The following is a 12223-nucleotide window of genomic DNA, read 5'->3' on the forward strand; positions in this document are numbered from 1 at the left end:
GACCCTTGCCCAATATATAGTAGGGTTATTGGTATCAAAATAGGAACCCTAAAGTCTTGGTTACTCTGCTTTCTTCTTCAATTACTTCTGGAATTTTTTTTTTTTTAGAAATTTGTTTTAGGGGGTCAGGCTTATGATATAGAGTAGTAGCTAGAAAACTTGAATTGTAGTACAATTTGCCTTCCTCATCTTGAGAAAGTTTGATCGTTTCTCTGTTTACATTTTCTTATTAGCATGGTATAAGCTCAAAGAGCATTTCTTCTTCTGTTGAGCAGCCTGCCCCTCTGGTGAAAATAAAATCTTGTGCTTTTCCAAAAATTTGCCATTCTTCTCTGTAGAACCACTGGTTTACAGAACCCAATGTATAGCACCACTAGTCAAGATGAATTCGTGGAGATTCAGTTTCTCTGCTTTTCAAGCTTTTATTTTAAACAGTGTTTTCCAAATGTAAGTTGTAATATATGAAATACATATTTTAAAAAATTCTGCATGGTCTTGCACCAGATATTCAGTATTCTTTTCTGGAGAGTTTGATAATCCACTCATCCTTATTGAGATATCTAAGGCTCCTTCAAGCTCTAAGATGCCATGATTATGATTCTATGATGCTGACACTTGCTTTGTCGACACTTAAAGCGGAGCTTTTCAACTTCAAACAATAGCATAAGTTGCTATAACAATTACACTTACATGAATCTTTAAGCAAATGTACATAACAGCTCTTTACAACTATTATCACACTGGACAGCCACAGCCAAAGCTTAGGAGGTTGTTAAAATTCTCTGCAAAAGCAAATTCTGATTCTAGAAGGAAAAAGTACTGTTTTTCTATCTACTTTTAAAATTAACTCTTTTTTTTTTTTTTTTGGTATCTGTTAATTCCACAGCCAGCTATAAGCTTTAAGCATCTCCAATAACTTTCATCATTAGCTTCCACTCTGTCATGACTTCTGTATCTCACCCTCCTGACCCTGGCCACTGAGGTCACTCTTCCTGATGTAATCAAGCATGCTTCTTTGTCGTTACATTCGTCACAGTGCTCATTAGAATTATCATCATTCCTACTGCACCTTAGGTCGACGGAATTAAATGTGCTTATGTGATTTGTTGTCATTTTAATTTTTCAGCCAGGATTTCTTCATCCAGAAGGACAATTTCATTTTATCTGATCAATAAATAACTAGCCAGTCAAATGACTCTGGAAAGACTGGTAGAAAATCATTCTTTGGGGCAAAACCTTAAGTCTAGAGAGGTTTTTAGAAACCTGGAAAGTGGCATTTCACTGACCTGGAATCCATAGGTTCGAAATATACTGATGTCAAATTAGTCTTCCAATATAGTAAAGCAGTAAGGATAAAATATACATGATTCATATTTAGGTGTGTGTTGAATTTAATAAATTAGTTGGGAGTCAAGGTATTTTTGAAGAGAATTCAGTCTGTCCACAGTGACTAATTCACTGACTCTCAATAGCCTAAAATATTTTTTGCTGTAGCTTTAACCTCATTTTTTTCAAGATAAAGAATATACATAGACTGTGAAGTGGCAATGCAGACCACTGTGACCTTCTATATATTCCTCAACTTTTGCTCTTTCTATGGTCAGGGTATGTACAAATAAATAAATCTACAATAGTTTAAATCTAGAAAATTTTTTTTGGCTAAACTCTGAAAACATAGCTTAAGTAGAGTTGAAGTGTGGCATCTCATCATTTCTCTATATTATAAGGCTTACAAATGCCACCTTATAAAAGATATATTTGTTTATTTTCATGTTCAATCAAAAGTGTAGAGTTTCAGGTCTAGGAATGGATTACAGATCGTTTTCTCCTGGTTATTTTTGGCTTTAAGTATATTGATCATTTTATCATTTTCTTGTTTTAAACTGCTTTAAACACAGCACAAATGTTATTCTCATCATGCCAGAAATGGGTTTGGAATTGATTTTGAGTTTCCATCAATTTTACTCTTTGCTCTCTGTGAGAAGTTTTTCACTTGGTTAAATTCAAAAGGATAGTTTTGTTCAAAAGATGTCAGAATACAGCATTTGGAGATCCTTAGCTGGACAAGAAAACTGACATTTTCTACTTTTCAAGAAAAAAAAAAAGTAATAAAATTTTGCATCTATTGCTATGGACTTTATTGAAATTAGGGAAGAATCATTCATATGAATGCAATTTCAAGGGCTTCCCCCCTCTTTCTCTTCATGTAAGTGTTTGACAAAAGCATGTATCTTCTGAGAAGCTGGCCTGATTGGTCCAGGTTGGCACTGTTTCAGTGTTTGGCCTACGGCGGCTGCTTAGGAATAATTTCGTCTCATCCTCTCTATTTTCCTGGACTGTATCGGACTCAGACACGTGGTATGCAAAGGAAATCCAAGTCCCTTAAAAATGCTATTTCTTTTGGTACTAAAGCCAAGCCCAGTTCTACTTTGGCCAAATGATCTTATCAAGATTTACAAGAGATATTCAGTAATATCTCCAATCTGGGAGAAGACATCCCACTAAGAAAGATCATTTACTACATACAGAATACATATATATCTTCTCATCCGCTACCAGGGAAGGACATGATCAAACTTATCCTATTGTTACCGAGAATAATATAACACCGATGCAAATTTTATGCCATTATTCATTTCAATTGATTTAAAAAGAAATAAACAAGTAGTTCTTTCCATATTAAAGCAGATATACTGAAGATCTATTTTCAGTTATTGCTGAAAATATTTTGGCTTCCATAAAGGAACCGTCCTAACACTGCTGCTTTGCCCTCCTCTGTGCTGTCACAATTCAGAATTTGTCACATTTCAGCCAGGTTCCCTAGACTAATTGGATGAAACAACTGCATTACAGTATCAAGATTCCTTTGCAGAATCAAATGAGAGGAGATCTGCACAGTTTATATAGCCTGGAAGATTTGTAACCAACACAGTCCAAATCCTATATGTTACAATACATCTTTCTACGTTTACAGTAATAATCACTTTTATAAAAACTGTTATGATTTAACTTCACACTTAAGAACATCAACAAACATAGGGAGAAATTTAGATATATAACCTTCATTTCCCACCCCATCCTTACTTCTCCCCTGTGCTGTTTCGTGTTTCGGAGCAACATGCTTACTCTTTTTTGAAGAGTCACGAAATCTCTTCTCTAGCAATCTAAGCCCTTGATTTTCCGTGTGTAGCATGACACACCTTGAAACAGAAAGCCCCACACACCAGAGTGGGACGTTAATTTAAATACAGACTTAGGGGGAAGAGCTCCATCTACTGAATCAGTTAGATCACAGTTTGTACCCTATAGTTATCCCATTCACTCCTTTCAACCTCTTAAAGACTCTGAGGAGAACTGAAAAGTTACAGACCCCCCAAACAGCTTTGAGTCTGATGCCATTTTGAATACTTTCCAGTTTCCCCGAGCCTCTTTCCTTCGCCCTTCCCAATCTCCAAAGCTTTCCATGTTTCAACATAAAAGAAAAATGGGATGCTCTGCTGTATAAATCATACCTGGGAAAAGGTAGAAAACCATTGGCAATAGAAAGACAAGCCCCAGATAGCTGACGGGAAAGCAACAGAAAAAATTCACTCTACCTGACCCATTGGCAGCCCAGGTAAGAAGCAAAGAGAAGAGTAGCCTACTTATTCCTCTTGCCTTGCATCATCGCTGGGGAAGTCTGCAGCCACCCAGGATCAGCTCTTCTGGGCTCTCCCCAGTTGCACAGTGTTGTTGTGGCATTGGGAATTTGCTGTGGCTTCGTAAGATTATGGGGATATGCTTCAGCAAGCCAAAAAAGTCACAAACAAAATTCAGGAGAGAGAGAAAAAAAAAGTACAAAAACAGCTGATCTGACTGGGGAAGCGCCTGGCATTTTCCTACATATGCCACAATTTTCTTTGGTATTTCCTGGTTCTATGATCAGAAAAGTTATCATATCGTGTTTATTACTTTTGTTTTTTCAGGGTTGCTGGTGGCGAGGGGCGGTACAGTGACAGCAAACAGAGTGGGGAGCAGCAAGGTAAAGATCACTTCTACTTGTGTGAAAGCTTTCCAGGGTATCACGAGGTTACAAAGTTCCTTCTTCAGAATACTGAAGACGTACAGAAATCATATATAAGAAAAAATAGCCATAGTCTTACTGGATTGAGAGAGAAAAAAAGAAAAAACTTTTTAATATGGAACAAAGCAAATCGTATCTGAATAAACCTGAATGTTAATATAGCTGCATAGGATTCAAGGGTATGTAAGACATAAAAAGACTATAAGTTAAGCTAAATTATTAGAATAAAAAAAGACAGTAATAAGTATATACACATATTAAATCATCAGAGGGAGGCAACAGTTAGTTGGATTTTTAAATTACAGAAAAATACTAAAATGTAATAAATTAATAAAAGTTTGGATGAATGCTAATCCTCTTTTATGCAAAAATAGAATGAATATAAATGTAAAGTGAAGCTGTGAGTGTGTGTGTCTGTATGTGTATTTGCACAAAGTATTACTGACTGACATTGAAAGATGCTATGTTACATAGAAATGAAAACTTTGAATTATTTTAAATTGGGCATTTAAAGTATCAAATTAACCTGGCAGGTTTTTTTCTTTTAAAAAATATTTTTAATTTTCAAGTTCTGTTTTAAATCATGGAAAGAAAAAAATAGAAAAGCACTGCATAGATGCACAATATGTATTTTGTAAAAAATTACATTTGCATTTCTTAGAATATTTAGTTCTCAAAAAACGGCTAATTGGCTTTTCTTCAAGCCTCTGCAAGACACAAGACAAGTTCAGTTCTGAGTCAAGAAAAACTATGAGAAATTTCACCTCAAAATGAAATTTATTTGGATAGTTATAAAGGCCTGAAAAATGAGATTATCTCCACCATAACTATAACAAACAGCTAATGAATAAATAAATTCTGACAAGAATCAATAAGAACTGCAAAGCCTGAGAGGGTCATCGCAGACTTGAAAAAGGTAAGCAAGTGAGGAAACATCAAACAGAGTTAATGGAGATAAAGCATTCTGAAAAATGGCAAGTGTTAACAATCACCGACAGGAAAGAATATACTTCCACAGGGATGACAACAAGAAAATGAAACAAAACAACACAAAACAACTGGAAATATATATTTCCTGGAGCAAAGTATGACTACTGATTCAGCAAGAGGAGAACCTACTTCTTTGTCACTCCCTTTGGAAGCCTTGCTTAAAAAAAAAAAAAAAAAAAAAAAAGGTTGCACAAAAGATACATGTGTTCTTTTTCTGGTATTATTACAGGCCCACCTAGATTTAGATTTAGCTTTCGATTCCAGATGAGATCAGACATGTTCAGACTAGCACATCCTTGTTCTGTAAGCACAGAGCTGCTATCATCTCACTGGCAAATTCTCGGATCCCCAAATTTATGCACAATAGATGCTCTTAAAAATTTTCTACTTCAGTCAAATACCTCACTGAGTTCAATTTTTTATTATTTCACTCTGCTAGTATTAAGCCGAAAAGTTAAGGCAGGCGACTCCCATAAGAAAGGAAAGTTGAATAGTACTTACCCTAAGTATAATGTGCAAGCCTTAAAGGGGGAATCTACTTCTGCTCTAGGGTTTTTAGAAAGGAATCCAGGTCTAAACTCAGCTCTTGCCCTTTTCCCTTCTGGAAAACTGAGTAGACTCACAGAAGGTGGCTCTGAGAAAGATCTTACAAATCAACAGCCTTACCTGTGGCCATTCAGAAGACTGCACTTTGGTGTGTGTTTAAAACTATGAATAAAGTCAGATACAGCGCATGCTCAGCAGACAATTTAAAAATATTTATAACATTGTTGTTTCAAAAACAAATTTCCTCAAACAAAGCAAAACTCACATTTCTGATCCATGCCAAGTTTAACGTTCTGAGACAAAGCTGTTTTGGAGTTTTCCGCTGGGGAAAAAAAGGGCTTCTAAAATTTTTTGTTGAACGAAAAATAGTTCTCTCTTCCCTTTTGGGTACTCTTAAAGAGGTGGAATAAAATTTGCTCTAAGTTTCAACAAAATCCACCTCGGGCTAAGATAAGGCAGTAGAAATTGGAGATCTATAAAAAAAATAATTTTGGAAAGAGTAACAAGGAACTAAAAACTATGAGTTTAAAGAATTTAATGATCATCTGTACCTTCAAGGCAGTCGTGTTTATTACTATACAAAAAAAAAATCTTGATACAAACAGGATATATTATGTATACATAACTTATGCATTGATAAGAATAATGCACAGACAACTCTTGCATATCTAGAGAAGTTATGTTTTACTTTTGCTAACTAAAATCCGAACTCCTGAAAACTGAAAAAGAAATATATCAAAAATACAGGAGAAACCCAGGAATAATGTCAGTATATTTCCTCTGTTTTTCATAGCAGGCATGGAGAAGAAGGCAATCACATATCTATTAAATTTTGAGTTACACAAAATAAAAATTGGATCAAATACGGGTTTTAAAGTCCTAATTACTGCAGCAGGAATGCCTGTTCCCCCTGGCTGGGAATTTTTCCTCTTTCTCCTCCTGAGTGTCCCTAAGTATTCCATTTTATCATCTATCACCAAACCCTGCATGGCCCACAGATCTCCTAGACCTTATTTAAATTTCTCACGTAAGTCTCTGAATGACTTTCAGCCCCTGCTCTACTTTCCAGGGGTGCTCATCTGGCCTCAGAAAAGCTCCACAGACACATCGTTCAGTATTTCTGACACTTTCAAGCTCAGCAGAGGGTGCCAAAAAAAAAAAAAAACACCCAAAAAACGATATTAAAAAAAAGTTTATTAAAGTGAAACTAGGAGTGCAGATTTGAAGAAGTTGCCTCTACTTTAATTTCCCTCTCAACTCAGCACAGGTGTTTCCTAACTTATACTATTGTGCATGCTGATGAGGGGGAGGGTGAAATGAAGGTGAGAGAGTGGGCTAAACACCGACCAGGACCAGCAAGCATTTCGGATCTCTAGCCTCATATGTTAATGGACGTGTCTAAAAATGGACCCCCCAAAACGCCTAGAAGGAGGTTTCTTTTTGGCAAATGATTAAACCAGTATACTGAAATAATTAAAGCTTTGTCCTTAAAGAAAGCATCAGATCAACAGAACAGAAACAAAGATAAAAATTGCACACACATATGCATGTGCACACACACTCTCTCACACACAGATACACACAACTAGCGGGTGAAGGGAGAGGGAAATTAAATAAAAGAAAACAAACAGAGTCCTAACAGGCCATTCTCCGAAAAGGAATCTAAATAAAAAGTCATATGATATCTGATAGTGCAGGACACGTCGCCAAGAACTGGAGCGGATTGCCTACAGGAAGAAAGAGCCAGTGTATTCCAGCTCAAAGAGCTTTTCTTTCCTCCTCCTCTATTTTTTTTCCCTTTTCTCCTTGACTGTGAATGTGTTACTCTCAGGTCAGATGCACGAAGAATCGCAGAATGACAGCTATCACCTTTCCCTACTCCTGGCGGCACGACTGGCTGATAGGAGCTGCCTGAGTTGGGATCGAGAGGGGCTGGTGCAGCTTTCATATGAGCCTCTTCAGGAGCCCCTCTGTCTCTTCCATAAACCCCTTTGGTCACATCAAAAACAGACACCCCCTAAAAAGTACAAGCAGAAAACAAAAATGCAAACACAACGCCCATGGCAACAAAAGAGTTCAAGACAGAAAAAAAAAATCAGAAACAAGTCAAAAGGGAAAAAGAAGAGACAAAAAAAAGCTCTTGCTTTCAATATAAAACTTTTTCAAGACCGAGTTTCTTTTCTCTTATTTTAATGACTTTCTTTTTAAAGATCTTTTTCTCCTTAAGCACTCTTAAGAGCATTAAAAATCTCTACAGAAATACAGAAAAGTCTCAAGGCAAAACACTATAAGAAGTGAGTTACCCTAGAGAAATTTGGATTTGCCAAAAGTTCCCCTCATTCTAATGTCTTTTAGCGAGTTCAAGTGCAAACACTGGCCACCTAGCTCTTGTTTTTTTCTCTGATGGGTCATTACTGAGGCAACACATACACACTAAGGTTTTCCGAAAAGACTCCTTGTTATCAAGTTACTTCAAACATAAGGCGCTCACACCTCCCAGCCAGAAGGGTTTACTGACTAGACACCACTCTCTGCCCTGTTATATATTACATCCCTGAGAAGTAGTTACATAAATGTATTCTAAATATATGGAACAATGTATATATCTATATTTTCCCTACAGTTTCCCACCCCAGGGACAAAAACAGATTATATTTTCAGTGGATGAAAAAAAATAAAAGGAAAGGAAAGAGTTTCTGAACCTTGAAACAACTGTTGTAGCTGGTTTCCACTTAGTTAAATAGTTATTTGTAGTTAGGTACTGCCTATAGTATATATTTAAGGATTTTTGTGGTGCTTGTGAATTTCCCCCTTGTTCAGTTTTGTGTCTATTAAGTATCCTAAAGAGATTTTCAAATAGCAATCAAAATATAAACACATTAGGAGGAAAACTTTTAGAAAGAAAACATTGAGTTTACAATTCAAGGATGTTAGTATAAAGATATAAATGTACAGCATATATAAAAGGTGGAATTGTTTACACATTTTGCACAGACAGTTCACATGATTTCTTTCTTCTTTTGTTGGAGCATTAATTTGAAAATGATAAGCACTCTGGAATGTTTGCTACAAACACAAATTTATGGTGAAAATACACATGCATAGGCAGAAAAATCAAATGGAGAACACGCAAAGCTACGTGGCCATCAGAATCATAGAAAAATCTCTGTCTAGACTATATTTCGCTTGAACTAGTAGATCACGGATGGGCAGTAATCTCTCTGGGTTTTTTTTTTTTTTTGCCATTTACATCATTAAATAGAAACAAAAATATAATACAAATATCTGTTCCTTTAGTACCTTGTCTTAATAACTGACAAGCGACACAGCGGTACCTTTTAAACGGATGCAAAAACTTGTGAGACCGAATGAACTAATGTACCCCATTGGTATTTTGGGAACCCAAATCCCATAGTTAACTTTTTACTCAAGTGGCAAAAGTAGAAGATGTTCTTGCCACTAAACTGATTATTTTGTGGAGTCTTGTTCTCTGCCCCACAGGATTTTAGGGACCCAGAATTGGGTAAAAGAGATAGTAAGAGAGGATGTATCCTGAACAACTTTTATTGTGAGTAGAAAAAAATACCATGGAGTGAGCATAAGAAAAGTCGGATTTAGAAAGATTAAAAGAAGAGAAAAGAGCAACATATCCAACTTAATTAGTCTTTTTCCTTTTTATTTTTTATGTATATATATATATTGGGGTGATGGGGAGAAAAGATAACTGGATTTCTTTGGGAATGTCTTTGTGTCTTTATAGAGTGAATGTTCTGTTCCTGTCTCTCTTTTTAGGCGAAAAACTAATAAAAATAGAAAAACATATATCAGACATTAAGCTCACTCCCCCCACCACCCCTTCCCTTTGTAAAGAACTCTTTGTTCTCTAGTGAAAATGCTGAAAAATCCCCGGGCAGCTACTCCCTGAAACAAGTGCAAAACACTTAGAGGCTTTTGGGCTGGCTGGGAGCCAGGAACCCTCCCGCTGTCTGGTTAGAAGAGGAAAAAAAGAAGAGAGAGGGAGAGGGAGAGAGGGGAAGAGAGATGGGGGGGGCAGAGAGAGAGAGAGAGAGAGAGACAGGAAGAGAGAGAGAGAGGAAGAGAGAGAGAGGAGAGAGAGAGGGGAGAGAGAGAGAGAGAGAAATTGGAGCTTCCTTTAATAGACATAGGAAGCAGCGTTTTTTTTTTTCTTTTTCTTTTTTTCAAAACTGGCGGTCAAGCGTTAAGTAACTCCCGTCTAAATCCACCTGCTAGAAATGAACTTGGGTAACCCCCCAGGGGTGCACAAAGACAGGGAAGACAGTAACGTACTCCATACTCTTTCCCACCCCCCGTTGTACTGCTTCCATTCTTTCTGCTCCCATACACAAATGCCCACAGATCTCACACCACCCCCTTACCCCCCAACAACAAACACAGCGAAATACATGCTCCCTCAGTCTCCTAAAAAAAAAAAAAAAAGGTTTTTCCATCTCCGTTGCGACACAGTGATAAGGGGTAGCGAACATCTCATACCTGGTGTGAATGCTAATCAGTCAGGAGTTCTCCTTTTCCCAAGACAGGGAACTGTTTCCTTCCAAATTTATTAGAACCTCCTCCACTGCCTCTTTGAAAAACCTTCTTTGTCACCCTCTCCCAAGTCCCGATACTTCTTTAAAAAAAAAATGGCTTCGGAGCTCCTTCTATTCTTGATATTGATTCTCTCTCTCTCCCCCCACCCCTCCTCCTCTCTCCTGTCTGTGTCTCTTCTGAGTGGTCTATTGATAAGTCCCTGGAGGCACTGGGTCAGCCTGCCCGTAGGAAACCAGACACAATGCACAAATCTCCGAGTGCCATTCTGCCATCAGCAAGCAGACCACGTTTAGGAGAGAGAGAGAGGAAAAAAAAAAAAAAAAAACAGTAGAGCAAGAGACAGAGAGAGAGAGAGAGAGAGAGAGAGAGAGAGAGAGACCAACCGAGGGAGGGAGAGACCGAGAGAGAGGAGAGGGGGGGAGAGAGAGAGAAGGGGGGGGAGAGAGACAGAGGGAGAGAGAGAGAGAGACACGGAAGGAGAGAGAGAGAGTGTGAGAAAAAGACTGATTGGAACAGGAGGGAGGGAGAGAGAGAAAGGGAGAGGGAGAGAGCGCGCGAGAGGGAGAGCGACACTGCCAGTCAGGTTAATCATCCCTACTTTAATTAGCTGTTCGGCTTAGACATAAAACAATTGAATTTGAATGATCTGTCAGCAGGCTCGGCTGAACCAAAGGGGAAAAGCGAATATTACAAAAAGACTGTTGGTGTGTTCTGATAAGCAATACTGCTCGTACTGACAAATCCTCAAAGGGGGAACTATTAAAACTTACAACTAAACAAAAAGTGCAAATATAAATGGCACTAGATAGAGGTCTTTTTTCAAAAATGGAGTTTTCTCCCCTAGTTTTATCAACGGTAGATATTTATATGCAGGTGCCAACATATTAGGGTCTGTGTGTAATGTGTGAAAGTTTATTAACGATGGTCTAGGAGTGTAGCAGACAGATGCTGCAGAGAACAAGACAGGTACAGTCGGATGCCGAGTCTAGATCTTGGAGGGAGATGGATGCTGGAAGAAGAGGCACCGTGGCAAGAGATCAGCACAGACAAAGTCAGTGGGCAGACAGGCAGACAGATTTTAGGCACGGCACGATCTCGTCTAAAAAGGCAAAAGTTCTGATGCAATAATAGGTGCAAAACAATCCATCCATCCTCCTCTCCCGGGAGCACTCCAAGGTACAGTTAAAATAGATTAATCTTTGTGACAAACAGAGCTGGCAAGGCAGACTATGGCAGACACTGAAGGCGATTCGCAGACCCAAGAGTACCAGAGCCGGGAAAAGCCACAGAGATGAATCTCTCCAACGCCCTCATTTAGCAGATAAGGAAACTGAGGACTAGAGACTCAGGCTAATAAATCACAAGGGCAATGGCAGTGTCGACATCAGAACCCAGGGCTCAAGTGGCCCATCAGATTAGCCAACTTCTAGCTTTCTTTACAAATTCTGGCCCAACAGGTATGGAAATCACTGTTGCCTCCAGAATAACCAGATACTTCCATCTATATAGTTAGTGCCCAGACCTCTAATTTTTAAAAACATCTAAGTGGCTAACTGGAAAAAAAAAATCTTTTTTTTTTTTTGGTTCATTTTGAATTCTAGGGATTTAAGTGCTTAATTCGTTCTCAGAGAAAAGCAGAAAACTATAACATTGTACAGGCCCGGTCTCAGCAAGTTATAGCTGGTGCCACACTCCAAGCTGGTGAAGACCAGTGGATCGATCTACAAAGACCTCTCCCAGAGTTTGCAATTCTCTTTGTGAATTTCATCTGCTATACATCACCAGGTAAAAAGATGTGGTTCTTTCATACAGCTCATTTTTAAAATATAGGCACACTGTGGGTGAAAGTGGTTGTCTTTCAGCTTACAGTATCATTTTCAGTCACGGATGAGATTTGTTACCTGGAAGATGTGCTATAGGCAACTCTTCCTATATATTTCAATTGAAACGAGTTACTCAATTAGAAAGGGGACACTGTATCATCTACCCACATAATTGATGGTATCTTTTTAGAACACACATGATCATATTCAAGAAGAATCTCCCTCTTACAGC

General features: G+C 38.0%; 1 protein-coding gene across 12 annotated transcripts in view; it reads right to left on the bottom strand.

Annotated features, from left to right (window-relative positions):
- Positions 1–12223, bottom strand: part of ZBTB20 (zinc finger and BTB domain containing 20) — an 819533-nt gene that overhangs the window by 144929 nt on the left and 662381 nt on the right. For 2 of the 12 annotated variants that reach the window (XM_027525358.1, XM_027525013.1), the window contains exon 1: positions 10112–10481. The exons of the other annotated variants lie outside the window; for them this stretch is intronic. The gene's annotated coding sequence lies outside the window, so the exon portion shown is untranslated. Of the gene's footprint in view, positions 1–10111; positions 10482–12223 lie in introns of those variants that run through there. 12 annotated transcript variants of the gene reach the window in all.

This window comes from Bos indicus x Bos taurus, chromosome 1 (assembly GCF_003369695.1).
Source record: "Bos indicus x Bos taurus breed Angus x Brahman F1 hybrid chromosome 1, Bos_hybrid_MaternalHap_v2.0, whole genome shotgun sequence".
Taxonomy (NCBI): domain Eukaryota; kingdom Metazoa; phylum Chordata; class Mammalia; order Artiodactyla; family Bovidae; genus Bos; species Bos indicus x Bos taurus.